Raw genomic sequence first — 5,811 nt, 5'->3', positions numbered from 1 at the left:
GGAGAGTGGATGCAGAGAAGAGGAGGGTGATCCTGTGGATGGAAGAGGATCAGGAAGGCAAGTTCTGCGAAAGCAGGTGGACTTGCAGTGTAAGCAGGGGTAACTCATGACTTGAAGCCTGGTGGAGTACCACTTCTGGCTGAATGAGGGCCGAAAGCGGGGCGGCCGGAAGCAGGGGGCGGGGCTTCGTCATGTGCGATCCCCCGCGATCCCCCCCCGAATCGACCTCTGGATGTGTGGAGGTGCAAGTGGGGATGTGAATGGAGGTGGGAATGGGGGTGTTCCATTGCTGAGTAACTTTCAGCTGACCGCATGGGGCACTGGGATGTATGGATGATGCATGAGTCATGATGGATGGATGGGAGCCAGTGTGGCCATTCACAGTTGATGCCTGTGGATACTGGCAGAAAGATGCTGGTGGATGTTGGCCAACTGAAGGCAGTGGAAGAACCTGGAGGATGCTGGTGGAGGGGAGTTCAGGAGCCAGCCTGCTTACCGTGTGTTTGCCGTGCAGGGATGTGTCAAGCTGGTCTTCTGGAGAAGCCAGGCCATAAAAATGATCAGGAGATCTACAGTGCTGCTGCTGGACTACCTTACTCCTTTTCTTCCTTCCTTCCTTCCCCTTCACCAGTTTGGTATCGTGGTTAAGTGCACGGACTCTAATCTGGGAGAACTGGGTTTGATTCCCCACTTCTCCACTTGCAGCTGCTGTATGACCTTGGGGAAGCCATAGTTCTGTCAGAGCTGTCCTTGAAAGAGCAGTTCTTGAAAGAGCTCTCTCAGCCCCACCTACCTCTCAGGGTATCTGTTGTGGGGAGGGGAAGGGAAAGGAGCTTGTTATCCACTCTTGAGACTCCAAGTGAAAGCAGGGTATAAATCCAATCTCTTCTTGTTCTCTGGTTTCTTTATTTCTTTGAACAATGCAGCATGGAGTGACTGTGACACTCATAATAGCTTTGTCTCACCAGCTAAGAAGGTCTCTGAAATGGAGCATCATAGAACCTCTTCACGTTGAATGGCGTTCCATCAAGAATTGTGGTGAAATCTCCCTCTGCCCCATACTAGAACGTGTCTGTATGCCAGTTCCAGATTTGCCCAACAGATGTCACTCTTGGACTTCAATATTTTAATTGAAACAGCTCATAAATACTACAGTATTATTTATGATCAAAAACAATTATATGCAATATATTGTTTTGTAACTATTGCCCAAAGTACTTTGATACATTTTGAGTGTGTTTTTTTAAGAAGCTTCTAGTGGAAACATGAAGTAATTTCCACCTGAGATTTGGCATGCAAACAATTATTTAAAATTCAGCCCTTCCAATCCACTGGTTTTCCCTGGAGTATTAAGGATGGTAAGCCAAGGAAGAGTTTTTGTTAGCATGGAATCAGGGTATGAAGAGACTTCCTTCTTTTATGTTCCTTCACAAAAGAAGAAATTGGATTTATACCCCGCCCTTCACTCAGAGTCTCAGAGCGGCTTACAACCTCCTTTCCCTTCCCCCTCCCCACAACAGACACCCTGTGAGGTAGGTGGGGCTGAGAGAGCTCTTTCGAGGACTGCTCGTGAGAGAACAGCTCTGAGAGAACTTGTGACTGACCCAATGTCACACCAGAAGCTGCATGTGGCGGAGTGGGGAATCAAACCCAGTTCTCCCAGAATAGAGTCCGCGCTCTTAACCCCTACACCAAACTGACTCAAGAGACAGTTAACACGATTTGATGCAGACTGTACATCCCCTTCAGATTGTGCCATAAGGGTTTAAAACCCAGTAATTGGGTCCCAGCTGTGAGTGGAGCCCTGCGAGATCAGACAGAGGGCCCATTTAGTCCATCTTCTTCCTCTGTGACCATTATTCAGAGGCAGAGGTATACTCATCCTGAACATGGGCCCGCTGGAAACAGCCGACTCCGAAGACCACCGGAAGAAGAAAAGAGCCGAGCCGAAGAACAGCGAGTCCCACCAGTGGGTGCTGGTAGGGCAGTCCCCACCCCTATGTGGCCATAGATAGGGATAAATGAAATTGTGTAACCCGCTCAGAGACCCCTCGGGGTTTGAGCGGGATACAAGTCGAAAGCATAAATAAAATAAATAAAAATGGAGGTTTTATTAAGTTATCACAATCACAGCTAGCAATCCAATGGTTGACGGACCCACATCCTCCATTCATTTAGCTGATCTTCTAAATCCATCCACAAGCACATCTTGAGTTTATTCAAAGCTGCTAAAACATTGATCACTTATGGAAACTGGAAACTTAACACAGGACTCAAGATTAGCTGGTATGTAATCTTAATGAAAGGAGGTTGGAATCAGGCAAATAGTGAAATGTTGGAATCAGGCAAATACACCAATACATAGTAAGAGATTTTATTGCCACGGTCGAGTTCGGTAGCACTTCAGGGATCAACCAGTATTCCTGTCCAGCGCCAGCTGTGGCTAAGCCAGCACTTTCTAGGTGTGAGCCAACACACGACCACTGAAGAAAGCTTAAATCATCTTTATTCAACTTCACACACATTCAGAAGATCATTTACTCACAATAGCTGGGTGGAAAGTTACATCTTGTGATCTAGGTTAGTTCAATAGCCGCGATGAGAGAAGAGATGGGCTTCCCCTCTCCTTTGCAGTAAGGGTTGATGAACAAAGAAACGGAAGAGAACCATAAAACTCCTATCTTTGTCCCTTTGAGCTCAGGAAATTACTCTTAATGAGCCAGTCAGAGGGAAGCTTCTGGGACCCCTAACTGTGGACTCCAATTCCCAGGGTGCAACTACTCTTAAAGGTACATTAAAGCTGGCTGGGGCAGAACAACAAGATTTTCACTATATGAACTTTCGAGTGCCAAAGCTCCCTTCTTCCGTTCTGACTGCATTCTAGTGGCCTGCCCCTGCTCACTCTGCTCTCTGGTCCTGTAGCTCACTGAGCTTGCAGTAGATCCAGGTAGTTGGCCGTGTTGGTCTGAAGCAGCAAAACAAATTTAGAGTCCAGTGGCACCTTTAAGACCAACAAAGTTTTATTCAAGGTATGAGCTTGCATGCGCAAGGCACACTTTTTCAAATGCACTGGAACAGTAGGTAAAGTTCAAACTTATAGACGGGCTGAACAGCAAATTAACATGTAACATGATGAAGATGTGCAAAGACAAAATTAAATAACAAGCTACGGTTATAAGGTCAACAGTTGTAAAGCAATAAATATGTCAAAATAACAGATAAATGTGTAAAAGCATATTTTCTAATTGTGGGGAGTAAACTGATTCTCTCCTCTCAGGTGTGGAGGTCACTTTAACAGCATTTTTCTTTTCTTTTTTGAGGTCGATGCAGCAAAATATCCCAAACAGTATTCTAATATACTATTTTGAAAAAGAAATACACTAAAATACAGAGGATGTATAGTCCTACTTGTTGAGAATACATATGTGAGGACTGAATGAATTAGCACATGTAATGAGACAAGAAACCAATATCCTTGTTGAGTCCTGGGTAGGTAGCTTGAATACTGAATGAGTTCTGCCTCTAGTGGCAGCAATATTGAATAAAGCAACAGCAAAAACCATATCTTTTTTTTGGCGAGCTGTACTCAAAATTAGTTTTTGGCCACATCCTCACCCCCCTTCTGCTGAACACCATAGTCTGTAGCTCCCCGGAGGGCTAACTGGTCACTTGCCCACCTGCTCCCAGCCCTTATGGGGTCTCCAGTGCCTATGGGGCAGTCTCCCATTTCACACTAGGTGAGACTCCTGGGGGAAGAGTGTGTTCAGTGAGGGGTCCCGGGGGACATCTTGTCCAGGCCCCCCACTACCAGGCACTGGGCCTGACTCAAACCAGTCTTCCTTTTCCTTATCATTGCCCTTGATCTGTGTTGTCCTGCGCTGATTTTAAAACTTTTAATTTGTCATGAACTGTATTTATTTGTACTGTTATTTGACTATTGTGACCCGCCCTGAGCCCGCTTGCGGGGAGGACGGGATATAAATCCAATGATAAATTTTGAAAAATTAATTTAGTTACTAGGGTAGTATTCCAGATCTTCCATGTTGCTTCTGTTGACAATTTAGCAGTGGTAACTAGGCCTGAGACGACCAGTTCTACATCTGAAAGGGCAACATGCATTTTAACAAAACCCAACCAAATTACATTTGGGTAAAGCAGTTTATCACCACTGTTCCCTGTAAGCTGAGTTAGTGTGAGCCAGCTCAGTTTTTTAGCCTCCAGCTCACATTTTTGTCTTAGCTCATGAAGGATGGCTCCAGAGCAAACAAATTTATGGAGCAACCAGATAGGGTTGCCAAATAGATTTGACTCACTGGCGGGGGAGGCTCCTTCCTGTCCGGGAGTCTTCCGTGTGTGTGTGCGCGCGCGCCGCCGGAGCGTCACCCGGAAGTGACGTCACACGCTGGGCAGGGCCACACCATTTGAGGGGAAAACAAAGAGTTTTCCCCTCAAATGGTGTGGCCCCGCCCCCAGCGTGCGACGTCACTTCCGGGTGACGCGCACACGGGGGTGGGGTTTCCCCCGGGCCCCGATTCCGGCGCGCCGGGAATCGGGGCTCCGAAACGGGGGATTCCTTGCCCCCCGGCTGCATTTGGCAGCCCTACAACCAGACCTTAATACCAGTAGCTCACAAAGTAGAATTTTTGCTCACAAAACTCCACAGCTTAGAGGAAGCACTGTTCATCACCACCCAGTATGCCCCTGGAAGAGAATTATGCTCAGGAAATAAGAAGTTTCTGGTGGAAGTTTCTGGCCTGAGAGAAGTCTGGCTGTCCTCGACCTGGGCCAGGGCTTTCTCAGTCCTGGCCCCTGCCTGGTGGAACACTCTGCCGGAAGACATCCATGCCCTGCAGGAGTTATTATCTTTCCGCAGGACATTCAAGGCAGAGATGTTCCGCTGGGCCTTCAGTTGAGTACAACAACAGGGTTTCTTTGGCACTCTTACATAATTTCCCCATCCCTCGTAACCCTCCCCCTAGGCAGGCTGAGGAGCTGGAATTCTTTCTGCTGTCTTATATACTGTATGTATGGTGTTTTTATTTACTGGCAATTGCTGGATTATTTTAATTTAGTTTTAAATTGAGATTTGTATATTATTTTGTTGTAAGCCACCCTGAGCCCGTTTCCAGGGAAGGGCGGCCTAGTAAATCTAATTTAATAAATAAATAAATTTCATTAACAAACTGAATTACCAGTTTCTAAAAGGGCTGAATTACTGAACATGACCCAAAATTATTTTAAAAATCCAGCACAGATAAGCCACACTTACAAGACTGGGACTGCCTGTTTCTATATACAACTACCTGTGTGGAGAGTAGGGATGGGCACGAACCACATTTCTGCAGTTAAGTTCATGGTTCGTGGCTAAACCACAAACCGAATCATGAACCAATAGGCCAGTTCATGAACCAAACCAGGGATTTTTAAAATAATTTTTTAATTGCTTTTATACTACACACTACATAGAAACAAAGGGTGGGTATACACTAACAAAACTACAGGTGATAGGACAGCATTACTAAAAGAAAAGCTAATAGGAGTTATATATATTGATGATAATAAACGCTTATTTAAGTTTCTCATATTAAGTCATACATAAGTAAAGCTTCTTTTCAGTTTATAACATTAAGGATTAAAGTATAAGCAGGGGTCATTTCCTGCGGGAGCACACAGGAGCGGAGCTCCGATAGTAAGGAGCCCAAGGGGCGGGCACATGCAACAAGCCCTGCTCCCAGCAGCCCTCAGTTGGGCCACAAGGAGCAAGAAGCAGCCAGGTAAGTTGCAGAGCCCCCTCTCCCCGGCTCACCTTCA

This window comes from Gekko japonicus, unplaced genomic scaffold (assembly GCF_001447785.1).
Source record: "Gekko japonicus isolate JY-2015 unplaced genomic scaffold, Gekko_japonicus_V1.1 scaffold4090, whole genome shotgun sequence".
Lineage (NCBI taxonomy): Eukaryota > Metazoa > Chordata > Lepidosauria > Squamata > Gekkonidae > Gekko > Gekko japonicus.
The sequence above is the reverse complement of the archived record's forward strand: the minus strand, read 5'-3'. Positions refer to the sequence as shown.